Source organism: Felis catus, chromosome D4, assembly GCF_018350175.1.
Source record: "Felis catus isolate Fca126 chromosome D4, F.catus_Fca126_mat1.0, whole genome shotgun sequence".
In the NCBI taxonomy this organism is placed as follows: domain Eukaryota; kingdom Metazoa; phylum Chordata; class Mammalia; order Carnivora; family Felidae; genus Felis; species Felis catus.
Window position 1 is genome coordinate 69,263,804 of NC_058380.1, and position 14,578 is coordinate 69,278,381.

Genomic DNA, 14,578 nt, shown 5'->3' on the forward strand with positions numbered 1-14,578 from the left:
TCCAAGTCAAATTTAGTGTAAGACTCAAAGTCCAGACATTTTTGATGAGGCCATTTGAGGTTCCCAGGGCATAGGTCTCTAAAGAAAATTGGTACACCAATTTGTGGAGAACCAAAATCCTAAAAGCTCCCCAAGCAAATTTCAGTCAAATGACTTCTATATCTGACCTTCGTTAAGCATTTATGCTAGGCAGACATAGGGGTCTTGTGCATAGGGGAATGTAGAATCCGGGGGAGAAACAGACACACAGACATGTACACAAAAAATGTCCAGCTGTAAACTAAGTAGACTGGAAAGATAAGTATAAATGAGACCTAAGGAGAAAACTTGCCCAGCGCGGGGCTTGAACCCACAACTCTGGGATCATGACCTGAGACGAAATCAAGAGTCAGACACTTAACCGACTAAGACACCCACGTGCCCCAAGTTATGTTTTATCTCATGGAGTAATGTCCTCCTTGATCCACTTTGTGGTTTCCACATCATTTCTCCTCCCTACTCCTGAATTCCCACTCCAAAACAGACAAAATCCCAGCTTCACCGAAGGGTGTGCCATTAGAACCCCCTCACTGTCGGTGTCCTCATTCACCAGAGTTTAGAACATGGTTACTCTTTTTTTCCCACCACTTCCCTTAGCATCTGTCCTGGTGACTTCATCATCCATGTAGATCACTCATCCATTGCCTGACTTCTCACTGTCATCCTTAATTACACCTTATCAACCAATATCATACCAGGCTGAAATTTCTCTTCTAAACACTCTACTCTTAGATGCCCACCTTCTATCCTACCAGTTCACATCCTCTACCACATCCACATCGATAATTCTTTGGACTAATTTAGAACTCTAATCCACTGGATCCACAAATTTGTCACCATCCTTCACCTCCATCATATTCTCACTTTTTTCACCCCCAGGTGAATTTCTATGATGTATTTCATAATTGCCCCCTTGTCCCTTATACTCCCTCGCCTCTCTCCATCAAACTCCCCTGGAAAAACTCCAACCCTGGTCTGTGTGTTGGGTAAAGCCATCAGCACAAACTCTCTACATTTGTGAGAATGTATGGTTGTAGGAACTGGACCCCCGAAGAGATTCTCTCTGGTGTGGAAATTCCCTCCAGCTAATAAATTGGTTAGCTCTTGAAAACATGTTGTTACATGCAGGTAAAAGAAATTAAAGCATTATTGATAGAGACAGATTAGGTGAAGGAGACTGAAGGGAAGTAAAAAGGAGCATAATTTGAATTTACAACTGAAAAATAAGTCTCTAGTTTCAAAATTAATAAAGTAATCAGAACCGCTAAAGCATTGCCAGGCAGAGGTCAGACCTATGAAATAATAAAAAGCTTTCTCATTTGCATTTAGCAAATTGTCAGATGACTTGTAAATGGTAGGTGCTAAATTTCTTAACAGAATTGGTCTCTCAGTCAAACATCAGTCACGGTCACCTGGTTAACCCTCAAGATTTAGTTAATACGCTTTTTGTAGAAAACAGAAAAACTTCAAAAGATAAAAATTTATGGGACTTCTATGATCATAAAGTTAATAAATGTTCATCATAGAAAATTTGAAAAAGAAGACAAGAAACTCCTGGAACAAAGTGAGCACCCAGTAATTATATTCCTACATCATTAAACATTGTAGATACCATAGGACTTCATCCTATTGATATTACTAACATTGAATCATTCCCCTATTTTTTAATATTTATGTTGCTTTAAAAAAACAATTTTAACAAACACTGTCAAGAATAATTTTGTAAAAAAAAAAAATAAGTATACAGAGTTTCTTTTTCTTTTTCTTTTTGAGAGAGAGAGAGAGAGAGAGAGAGAGAGAGAGAGAGAGAGAGAGAGAGAGAGATGGTGCATAAGCAGGGGGTGGGCAGAGAGAGAGACAGAGGGGAGAGGGAGAGAGACAGAGAGACAGAGAAAATCCGAAGCAGGCTCCACACTCAGTGCAGAGCCCAGACTCAGGGCTCGATCCCACAACCCTGAGATCATGGCCTGAGCCAAAATCCAAGAGTCGGACGCTCAATGGACTGAGCCACCCAGGCGCCCATACACAGTTCTGATTATTGGTTTTTGTTAGATCAGATTGGAAAAAAAAAAACTGGAAAAAAAGGACTCAAAGGATATGATTAGTTTTAAGGCCTTTTATCCTGCAAAGCCAACTTGTTTCCCAGAAAGTTTGTACTTGTTAGTTAGTGGTTTTTACTCCCCATAGTGAGAGTTCCCTGGAGGGTAGACAAGCACACAAGCAGTTTAAAAAAATGAAGAGGTTTAATTCAGACACAGCCAACATTGGGCCCCTGGGATAATCGTGCAGCTCACTTCCCCTCATTGGAGTAATTTTATATAAGGATCATACGGTTCTAAAAGATGTACAATGGTGCCTGAGAGATGCCAGCATGAGAAGCCTTCTACAAGAAAATCAGCAAAGGTACTGGCTTGAGGCAGACCTGAGATCCCCATCCATACCATGATCTCCCCCCCACGAGTAATTCTGAGACTCAAAGCCACATCCAAAGTCCTTGGGAGCATGTTAAAGTTCACCCCCTCCCCCAACACACACACACACAACCTGAGGAGATGTATCCCCTGAGGAATCTGACTTGGTAAATCTCAGACTGGGGCCAGGAATTCATATTTTGAACACTGTCTCTGTTCACTGGGCAATTCTGGCAGAGATGAGCCTCTTACAAGAGCTAGCTTCTAAAAAGCTATCAAGCTTTGAATCTTCACAAATTTCTCATAACAAAGCTATCACTGCTTTTTTTCAAACTCCATTTTTAAGAAAGGGGTATTTAATTTTGCAAGTTTTTGAGAGTGATTTTGCCCTCATACTCCATTACCAGTTTCTTTCAAAAGATTCTCAAATGTGTTTAAACACTGATTTTCATAAGCCTGTGGTTTTGTAATCAAAAAGCCAAACGCTGGAGAAGAACTAACTGCAAGGGAGCTGACCACCAGCGAGCACCGCTACAACCAGATGCTTTCCAAACGCTGCTCCCGGTAAGGTAAACGTTATCCGCTTCCTTTTACCAAATGAGGAGCCGAATTTTCAGTGGGTGTAAGCAACCAGCCCGGAATCACAGAGGACGACACAGCAGGAACATTTGCACGGCAAAATTCACTTCAGTTGAAAACCATTCCTTCAAGCTGTTGGCCAACAGGAAAGCAAAGGTGCCTCTTGCATGATCTATCTTTGAACAAGACAAATCAGCAACGGTATGTGGACTCTGGTGCTCTAACCCCAAGACCAGACTCTTTGTCCTACTCCAGCAACCTGAGACAGAATGACAGGACCTCTAAACACTGTGGATATTCTAGTACCCTACAGCTCTATTCAGTCTGTGGTTCAAAAGGGAAGGCCTGCTTCTCTGAACACATTTCGTATTCTGGGTGTGTCCACACAAGAGTGTCCAGCTCCACCATATCTGCAGTTCCCCACTTAAATCACACAGAGGCCTCTCTAAACTCCAAATGCCCACACAAGTTTTGGAGAGAGCCTGGAACATATGTCTATTGTTTTTGTAACAACTGCTCTAATTCTGGATATGATGCTAATGAGAAGCAATGAGAATTTCATAAAACAATCCCTGCTCCCCATTCACTGAGAGTTCATATTTTAAACCTTTGTAATTAATCATTCGACAGGTATATTACCAATGAGACTTGCCAAAGTATAAACAATGACCTGTCAAAATCCAGAGCTATGACAGGAAAGAAAAATAACAATTTAGCTGGCCATCCAAAAGCAACAAAAAAGATACAACTAACTTTTGAGAAAATTGACAGGCTAAATTTTACTGAGATTTATTTAGATGGAATGGTCTTGAGATGTGGTTAGTTCTGATGATCCACTATTGCCAGGGGCAAGAAGCTTTGTATGAATTAGTCTGAAAAACAGTTGTTATACTTGGTAAGTTTTCATCAGGGTTCAAGTGATCAATCTTAATATACTTAATATGCCTCACCTACTCTGGAATACGATTTGTAGATAAATCAACCTGACTTGCCTCACAGGGTCCAGTTTCTCAAAATTAAACACCATACTGGAACCACAGTGCCACATTTGAATGAATGTGGTGGACAACCCATCATTCTCAGCTTTTTCCCAAGATAAACTCTCAACCATGCTTCGGTCATTCTTCTCTGGGCAATTAGCACTTGTTTGGAGTCAGAGTCCATGAATGGCACTGAGAACCCAGAAATAACCAAGGTACAGTCCTTTCCTCCAAGAAGCACAAAGTCTGCTTGGGGTACAATCAAGAAAACCATCAACTCCAGGGTAGTCTGATGGTGTAAATTCAGAGAATCTGTGGACATCAGGCTCAGAACCATCTTCCGCCAAATTGGGGAAAGGTTTTTAAGAAAAGGTGAAGTTTGATCTAAGTCTTGAAGAACAAGCAGAAACTTACCAGATAGAGAAGGAAGACTAGAATGACAGATAAAGGGAACAGCATGTGGAAAAGCTCACAGGTAGCAGAAAACACTGTATGTTTGAATGAGGCATGGTGCAGAGTCCTCTAGTAAATGCACCATGGACAAATCACATGACCAAGAAATAAAACTTTGTTGTGCACAGAGAATTTGGTGATTCTTACTACTGCAGTATAATCTAGACAATCTTGGTTGATATAATAGCCATGTGTCCTTGGGCATAGAAATGCAAGCCTCAATTTCCTCATCTGTAAAAAAAAAAAAAAAAAAAAAAAAAAAAAGGCAGGAAAAATGATACCACTCTCCTCTCTGGAGTAATATAACAATTAAAATAAACTAGTATATGTAAACTCGCTTTGTAAACTAACAGTTGATTTTCTTTATTCAGTAAACTCAAGGTAATATTTCTTTTTTAAAATAGAGCAAATAGCAAAAGACGAAAGAATCACTACCCAATGCTACTTTTTTCTTTCACTTAAAAGAAAACCTTGTTTTCCATTTTGACTAGTCTTCTACACTGCCCACAAGGTCCTTAGACAAAACTCTGTATACCTTGAGTGACAATTCAAGGAAGAATCACCTTATCCTTTGCTGACACAACATGAACAGACCACCAGCAGCCTAAGCCTCCTTTGATGAGCCTTTCTGAAATGTGTACATTAGTATTATTAGAGACATACCACTGTCAGCTTTGGTTAGAACAAAATTTCCTCTGATACGTGATTCTCACTTCCACCAAATTGCCCATTCTACCAAACTTTGAATTCATTTATTTATTCAGTTAGCAAATGAGAAATTGATTGAGTGCCTTCTCTATGCACAGAACATTGCTACAGTCAGGTGCCTGTATTTTCTGAAATTCAAATTAGGACAGATGTCCAGACAACTAAAAATGTATAAGCAAGACCAGAATGCATGAAACAAAGCCCATTGAGGATAATCTGACATACATGACGGCTAGGAGACATTTCTTCATTGATTCATTCAACAAATATTTATTGGTTCCCTACTATGTGCTAGGGCTTCAAATGATAAAAATAGACACCACTCCTGCCCTTGATTTACTTACCATCTGGATTGGAAAACAGACACAGACACAAGTAAATTGGCAACTGTGACAAGTGACATGGCAGCTATGATATCATGAAGTGTCAAGGTATTTAATTTAGTCAGGGAGGTCAAGGAAGTAATGCTCCAGCTGAAATTTGAAGGTAACCAAGTGGAGACAGGCAGGGACAGCATTCCTTGCAGAAGGAAAGCATATGCAAAGGCATTGTAGCAGGATAAGTAGAGGAAAGAAAGCTGAACAGAGAATGCTAGGAGGAAAATGATATGAAGGGAGATTAGATCCATAGAAGATCCAATAGGGGATGCTCAGCATTAATGTCCTTATACCAAGAGCAATCAGAAGCCACTGAAAGGATGAATAGAGGTATCAGACATAACATCAGTCTGACCTTGAGTAGCATGATATGTGTCAGGAGAACTAGACATGTCCAGCATTAGTAATAAACTATGGGAGACACCAGAAAGTAAACTCTCCAAAGTCAGGGATCTTTGTCCACTTAGGTACCCCAAATATCTATAATAGTGCCTCATTCATAGGAAGAACTCAATTAATATTTGTTCAGTGAATAATGAGACAGGCCTTTGAGGGGCCATAAGAAGGAGCATCACTTCCAGAGATCAGATATGATGTCAGGAGGTAGCATGTGAGTTGCATCTTTGAAGAGCACATAGGAGCAGACTAGTGGAGATGAAAAGTTCAAGTATTCCAGAGAAATATTCCAGGGAAAGAGACCTGTTTGAGCAAAGGCAGGGAGGCCACTGGAACCCAGATGGGATGCGCAATTCGCTTTGGCTGGAAAACCGGGTGCATAAAGGGACATCATCCAAGGAAAATCACAAAGGTAGGCTGAGGTTAAGTACTAGGGGGCCATATTAATTGCCAAAGTTAGTTCCCAAGCTTATCCATATGGCTTCTCTTGGCACTTGGAATTCCTACTCATGGGAACACTGTGTGCTGTAGCAGGAGGAGACAGGCTCCAGGAAATCCAATTCTTGAGAAGCAAGAACTCTACACCAATGTGATGATAGCTTTTGTTTGTTTGTTTTTATTCGAGAATTCCAGCACATGAGCCAGCCCTCTTCAGCACACCCTCCAGGGAGCCATTGGGACTCTATCTGACACGTGGATCTCTCCACCCCAGCGTGCACTTGTCCTACCCTTTGGGAGGCAGAGAAGAGGATGTGAAACTGAACGAATGTAATCCGGAATTCTGGGCACCATCTAGGAGGAGCATATGCAGCAGCTCAGTCATGCAGAACTTCTAAAAAAGTGCTTCTCCCATGGAGACTTCAGACTCTGTCTACTTGCCACTATTAATATATGTTGAACCGCACTTGGAGAAATCAGAACTGTTGGAATGAATTACTGATCACAAGAGTTGTGAGTGTTAGCTGGAGGCCAGGATGAAATTCAAGATATGCTGTTTTTCTCTGAGTGTGGGTGTATCTCATGCCTTTCTTAATTTTTAGATATTGGGTTCACCAAAGGAGTAACAGTCTAGCAGTCAGGAGCCCTAGATGGTAATCCTGGGTTGCCACAAACTAGCTTAAGACTTAGTTACTTAACCTTTCTGGGTTTCCTCATCTGTTAAAAACAAATAAAGTGGGGGGAGTAGAGAACTAGGGTAGAAAGGAGAATAACAGGAGGCCCACAGTGTCTGGAATATGCCAGAGTTTTTCATTATGAAACTAGCATTTGGGTGAGGGATGGTCTGGGACAGCAGAAAGTGCATGGTGTGTGGACTTAAATCTGGCTTTGAGTCCCAGCCTTCTACTTACCAACTATCTGTCCTTCCAAGTTAGGCTTGACTGAGTGCTCACTTTGCACCTATTCCAAATGCTTCACGGGGAGAATTATCCCATTTTACAGGTGAATAAACTGAGGCACAGAGATAACAACTTGTTCAAGGTAAGCAGAAGTGACTGCAGAGTCTTACCATTCCTTACCACTCTGCTCTTCTGCACCACAGGGAAGATGGTGAGTAACTCACTGAACCTCTGTTAAGATTTTATTTTCCCATAAGATATACAATTAACAATAATACCAATAACACTCACCTTATGAGATTATTGAAAAGATTAAGTGAGATATTAGACTCAGAAGTGTTTCTTTAACTCTATTATAAAGAAATGCTATAGGGGTGCCTGGGTGGCTCAGTCAGTTGAGCGTCCGACTCTTAATTTCAACTCAAGTCATGATTCCAGGGTCATGAGCTCCAGCCCCGTGTTGGGCTCTTTGCTGAGCATGGAGCCTCCCTGAGATTCTCTCTCCCCCTTCCTCTGCCTCTCTCCCACCTCATGTACTCTCTCTCTAAAATAAATTTAAGGAACAAATACATATTTAAAGAAAAGAAATAGTACATCAAGATGAGCTGGAAAACACTTTAGTCAGATCATAAACTGACATCTAAAGGACCTTCCAGCTCCAATTCAACAACATTAATAATCACATTTATTAACTACTTAATGTGATCCAAAACTATAAATCTGGTATCTTAACTCCTACTTTTCAGAAGAGGAAATTGAGGCAGCTGGCAAACACTGGTACTAGCATCTCTCTGGAGCATCTGAACCCAAGTCTACTTGGGTTCTACAGGCCATATCCAGGATTCAATGCTGAGCACCTCCCAGAAAAGCCAGGAATTTCAGCACAAAGATGCCTGAGTACACACAGGTAAACTGGGACAATATGTGCCTAAAGTGTTTCCAGAATTCTTTGATCTTCAAACCGCTCTAAAGTGAGAAATGAGAAGGGCAAGGAGTGTCCCCAGGTCACTCAGTTGTGGAAGACAGATGTCCTCAGGAGCATTCAGAAGATGTTTTTACCTGCCTTCTACAGTCACAGAAGGATAGATAGGTCTCCACGCCAAGGACCTGATGCCCATTCTCATTCACACAGTCACCAGCCTAGAAAACCAAACTGAACACCCAGAGGACCAGAATATGACTGGCCAAGGTTGATCTGCTGCCTAGACCATGATAAGCAACAGCCCTCAGGTCTCCACACTTTTAAGACAGCCCAGGCAGATGACCTTGTACTAAGTGGGTGCTAAGGACCAGGCACCAAGAAGCTGCTCAGGTGTGTGTCCCTGGGGAGAACTGTAGGCCCGGCACTGAAGCTTGAGTCAGTTCTCACCATAACCCTGTCAAGAGGCCAACTTGGTGCAGTATACAGATGACCAAGTCTTCGGAGCCAGGTGGACTGAACTGTTCCAAATCCCTCCATGCCACCCACCAGCTTATGTCCTTGGGCAAGTGATTTATCAAGAAGAACCTTAGTTTCCTCATCTGTAAAATTCCTTATACCTCCTTCACAGGGTTTATACGAGGACTGCCTACAGTAATATATGTAAAGTGCCTGGCACACAGCAAATGTCCGATAAATATCTTCACATTCCCTTCCCTGTTGAGGAAGAAAGGCTCTCCTCTAACACTTGGTCCAGACCAGAAGATGAGAGGTGACCAGGGAACGTGTCAAATCACTATATTGTACATCTGAAACTAATGTGACATTGTGTGTCGACAATACTTCAATTTTTTAAAAAAATATCAAAGCAGGATATTGATTTTTAAAAAAATGGAGTGACCAGAGAGACCTAAGATAGAATACCAGCTTCCTCAGGGTCAATATCAGTTGCTTAATACTTGTTCATTCCTCATTCATTTGTTTAGCTAAGATCTACTGAGCACCTACTGTGTGCTGAGCACTGTATTTTATGCTTGGGAGGAATTAGATATGGAACCTTGACAACAACACCCCACCACACTACGTATACCATCCCACTCCTTGCCAGACCACCCAAGGCAGAGAAAAGTCTCAGAAAGAATCCTCTCCCTCTATAGAGGCAAGGAAGCCAAAGAACAGAGCTATTAGTCCACTGAATGCTTGGTACAGCTGCAGCCAGGAAGGGTAGGAGTGTTCAGGCGCTCAGGAATCCTCTATCTGGAGAGAGAGATGGAACAAATGCCACTCCATTCACCCCTCCCTGCAGTCCCAACCCTGCATGCACTTAGGAGGTGCTTGTTAGGAAGACAGACCAGATACTAGGGCAAGGTAAATTGGAGAACATTGTGGATGAGGCATTTGGGGCCTAAAGCAAAGATCTGTAACTCATGATCCTAGCCTGGGGAGAAAGTCCCAGTAGGAACCCAGAGCATGCTCAAAAATTCCCTTGGAGACTGATCACTGACTTTTCTACTACATGAATCATAAAAGGTCTCAAAGGAGTTGGGAATTGTGAGGTGTCAGACTGGTGGGAGGGGGTAAAAATTGTTTTGTTTTCTTTTAATGTTTGTTTGTTTATTTGAGAGAAAGAGCGCGTGCAAGCAGGAGAGGGGCAGAGAGACAGGGAGACATAGAATCCGAAGCAGGCTCCAGGCTCTTAGCCATCAGCACAGAGCTCAACCCGGGGCTCAAACTCACAATCCATGAGATCATGACCTGAGCCAAAGGTGGACACTTAACCGAGTCACCCAAGCATCCCAAAAATTTCTTTCTGATATTTTCCACATGTACCCCAAATCCAGTTCCATCTCTAATCAATACTGTGATCCACATTCTGAGCTATGTTAGGCCAAGGCACGGTCTCACTGTAAAGTTACACTATGAAGTTCAATAACACCTCTTTCATATCGGGCTGCTCATGTGTGTTGCCTTCTGGAAGCAATATGGACAAAGAGGAACATGAACAGAGCACCAGACATAGGATGTTAAGTCTCCAGCAAAGATGACCTGGGCCAATGGGCATGATCCCTGTTTTCAAATATTAGCATAGCTATAGAAGGGAGGAGGAAGTAGGATGGTTGCATTCGGGACACCAATGGGTAGATGTCTTGGAAGTTCAGTGTCATGTTCTCAGTGCTTAGCACATTGCCTGGCCCAGAGTAGATAGTCAGTACAAGTCTGTTGGATTTCATTGAATTGAATGGAGAGCTTTCAGAGAATCAGGCTGCTGATAGGCTGGGATGGGTAAGCCTGGAAGGATCAAGCAGAGCACTAGAGGTATGTAAGCCAGATGCCACGTGGCAGGCTAGGGGAGGCCAGACTGGACAGCCATCAAGGCTTCTCTCGGCCTTGAGATTTCTCACCCTTGGCTCCAAGAGATAAAGGATTCCCATTCCCCCTGGATGCTTTGGGCCTCGCTACTTTTATTCTGCTCCTTCCACTGCAAGCCAGTCCAAGAACACACATGGTTTAGGATCAAAGCTGCTGGGAGGGTTCCCACTGCACTCTGTGCTTGGCTGCTGACGGATGCCTTGAACTGCCAGGGAGGTCTGGGGAGTGACTGCCGGCTCCGCGGTGGGGCTCAGGCCCTCCATCCACAAGAGGCTGCCTGAGGGGAGAGGGGCCTCATTGTTCCCCAGCTTGGCTGTCAGCTTGGGCCCAAGAGGACTTCTTTCTCCTCTCCTTCAACAGAAATCAGGCTTGAAAGCAGAAATGACCTCAACCTGCATATTCCTTTGAGCTCTCACTTAGGAGCTGACAGTCCAGAGCCCTGAGGAGGAACAGGGGACCCTACAGCTTCTATGGGATTTAGAAAGTGCTTACCCCTGGTTTCACCCAGAAAACAGCACATAAAAAATAGCATCAGAGGCCATCTCTAAAGCTTCTCGACCCCTTGAGATAAAGGTGAGGCTAGTCCTTGAGGGGAGTGAAAATGGGAAATGGCTTATTAACTGCTGCTTCCATATCTGTCACCCCAAAGCCAGTGCAGAAATTGGCAAGGAACTCTGAAAGGGGCTTCACCTCATGTCTTGAATCCCAGGTAAAAATTTCATGCTGGGTGGTCAGGACGGTTTCAGCATGTGATCAGGACATTCAGAGCAATAATGTTCAGTAACAAGCATGAGCATGAAATAAGGAATCTGACAAATGCTGAAAGAAAAAAAAAATCCCGGAATTATAATGTGTTATAACTATTTTGCTCTGCCATGTTTACTCAAGTATTTGATCTTTCCTTCCTCCCAATCTTCTGAATTTCGAGAAGGAAATACTTTTAAATGTTATTTTCATACCATATCCTCCCGCTGAGATTCCAAGGCTGTCAGCAGCATTACCTAATGCGGGAAGACTTGGGAAGAACATTTGAAGACATAAGAACAGTGAGGCATCAAGCATCACTGAGGGAATGGAAGAGAGCCTGACCACATCACCACCTTTACTATAATAATCACTTCCTCTTTAGTTTAAAGGATAGCAATAACTTTCCTTTTGGTGCATTTCTGTAAAGCAGCTTATTTGCCTGTTAAAGAATAATAACCATCAAGAAAGGGAAAATTAGGAATTAGTCACATTTATTGTTAAATGAATAAATGTGCAGTAACTACCCTGGGCTTGGGTGCGGCAGCAAAATGGAGCCAACTGAACCGGCCTTAGGAAAGGGAGAAGGCAAGTTTCAGCGGTCCACGCACCTGTAATGCTGAGCAGAGCAGGTGGCCAGGCCCCATAGGCCTCAGGTACCTTGTCTAAAAACAGAATGATGGCCTCTTCTTGGCCTGAGGATTATTGTGAGGACCACGTGGGAACCTGGTAAGTGAAATGCCTTTGTAGTATACCTTCTCCAATGTAGGGCCTGACAGACACGAACAACAAGGTAAAGTAATAAGTGGCGATGATGATGCCAAACCTAGCAAGTTGAGCCTAAATTCTGCTGAACTGTTTTAGGTAAATGCCACCCTTCATTCATCTGGCACTTCTTTGGGGTGGTAAATGGAAACTGAGGCCCTAGTGTAAAGGGACCTGAAGAATGGAGGAAGGGGTGACAACAGCATGTGCTACAATATGGGTTAAACCTAGGGGAGGGCACCTGACCCAGATTGGGGTGATCCAGGACAAATTCCCTCCGAAAAAGATCTGATGACTGGAATTCAAGGGTACACCCCACAGAAGCAGAGTGAATCACCTTTCATTTGCTCCACAGTGCCCAAGTTCACCTTTCCTTTTCACCCCAGGAGCCAGCAGCCTGTGGGAACTATTTGGCATAATCTTGTCTTCACAGGGACACTTGTCATCCCCACTTGCTTACTGTGTTGGTATTTTTTCTGCAAGGCAGTCAGGTTTTAGCTACAGGGATTGAAGGCAGTGGACGTGGTGGCTAACATCAGGCTTGAGCTCCCAGGGAGACACTAACTAGGAGATACTCGTGCCACGTCCCAGGGGAGGTACCTAGGAGTGTCTGAGTGAAAGAGTCAAGTCCAAAGAACGCCTCCGCTATTGTTGGAGAGCTTCTCCTCCCGGCTGCTCCCTGTGTCATTTGGGCAAAGAGGATTAGGGTGTGCCTTAAGGTCGGCCTGGGGAATGCCCCATTTCCCCAAACACAGCACACAATTATAACAGAGGGAGGTCACAGGGCATGATCTTGTGAGCAAATAACGCTGTCAATGGAGAATGGGAAGCTAATGATTTATGTCATTTCCCTCTAACCCTGTACTTTCACAGAGCCCCATTACTCAGACCTAAGACAAAGGTCTAAGAAAGCTGGGGCCCCACTCACACACAAGCCATGACATGATGAGCTGTTTTGGGTCTTGTGCATTCTGTGTAGAGGGCCCTACCTCCGCTTCTGGGCTTCATGGAAGCTCCTACTCAGACCACAAGGCCCCCCTCAAACAGCACTTCCTGTCATGCAGTCCACATAAACCAAGCTACCTAAGCTACAACACCAAGCCCTGAAATGCCAGAGATTAGCTGCCAAGTGGCTGGGCATATGTGATGCCACAAGAAGAGGGGGTTCTTATAGGTAGGCAATAAACAGTGCCTGCCACCAAAATCCTGCATCTTATACACTCTACCCACAACTCTCCCTTTTGGGTGATCATAAGATATTTTAACATATTGAAGGTTTGAGAACTTCATATATCATGCCCAACCTAAACTTTCCTACACTCATGTAGCCACAGGATAGATGTTTCTCTCACCTTCTAATAACACCTAACAAAAATCTATAGAATATACAGTGAGAAACACTAGCATGGTACATTTGAGTCTCATAGTATCCCTGTGAGATAAGCATTATGATTCCCATTTTATAGATGATGAAATCAAAGCATCAATGGATCAAGTGAGTTGCAAAAGTTCACCTCACCAGGAAATAGTGGAAGGTTGGATTAGAGCCCTAGGCTTCCAACCCCAAAGCTAGATCTTCTTCCATTAAAACCAGAGAGACAAAGAAACCAAGAGGAAAAAAGAAGGGTGGATTATGTTGGAATTATAAACAGAAAGAACTACAAAAAGGAGAGAAAGTGAAGGACAAGGTCCTTCTCTATTAAGGATATGTCTAAGTCAACAGATGAAAAGCAAAGAGCTGGCATCAGTAGCCCCAGCCCCATTACAATCTAACAGAGAACTGATTAAAGTGAGCTATTCAGGTCATTAAGACTTTCCATGCTTGCTTGCTTTCCTTCATTCATCCTACCACCAAAAATTTTTGCAACAAATTATGACTGAACGTTCACTTGGGTTCAGCCCTTGCTGGCTCCCACAGAGAGGACGGAGCCTTTGGCCTCTGGCAGCTTCTGCTCTCCCCCAGAATCCTGACTTCCAGCCACATGAATCTGCTAACTATTTCCCTGATCATTTGAGTCTCTCAGGGTGCCATCCTCTGTGCATGCCATTCCCTCCCCTGAGAAACCTCTTCCCCATGTTCTTACCCTGGAAAATTCTTGCTCAATTTTGCAAGTCCAGCCATATGGCTCATCTCAGGTATAGGATGGCCCAGGACCCCCAGGGACAGTATGGCTGCAAAGCCCCTCTGAGTCCCTCCTTGTAGTGCCCTGGCCTCTGCTTTGGCTCTGTGCTCTGCAGTCTATGTAGAGGAGCTCATTATTCAGAGCCCTATCCTTGGGGGGCAGGGGTGGGGGGGTGGGGGGTGGGGGAAGAATCAGGAAAAGTCCCTACAGCATGAAGAGACTGCCATCTTCCCAAGTCAATTTAACTTACCTTCCAACTCAAAGCTGGGGGAACAGAACACAACCATGCAATGATGAGGAAAGATATACACCAATCCATGTAAGTAATCATTGTGGAAGAGAAGCTGGTTAAGAGAAGGAGGGGGTCTGTATTCTTT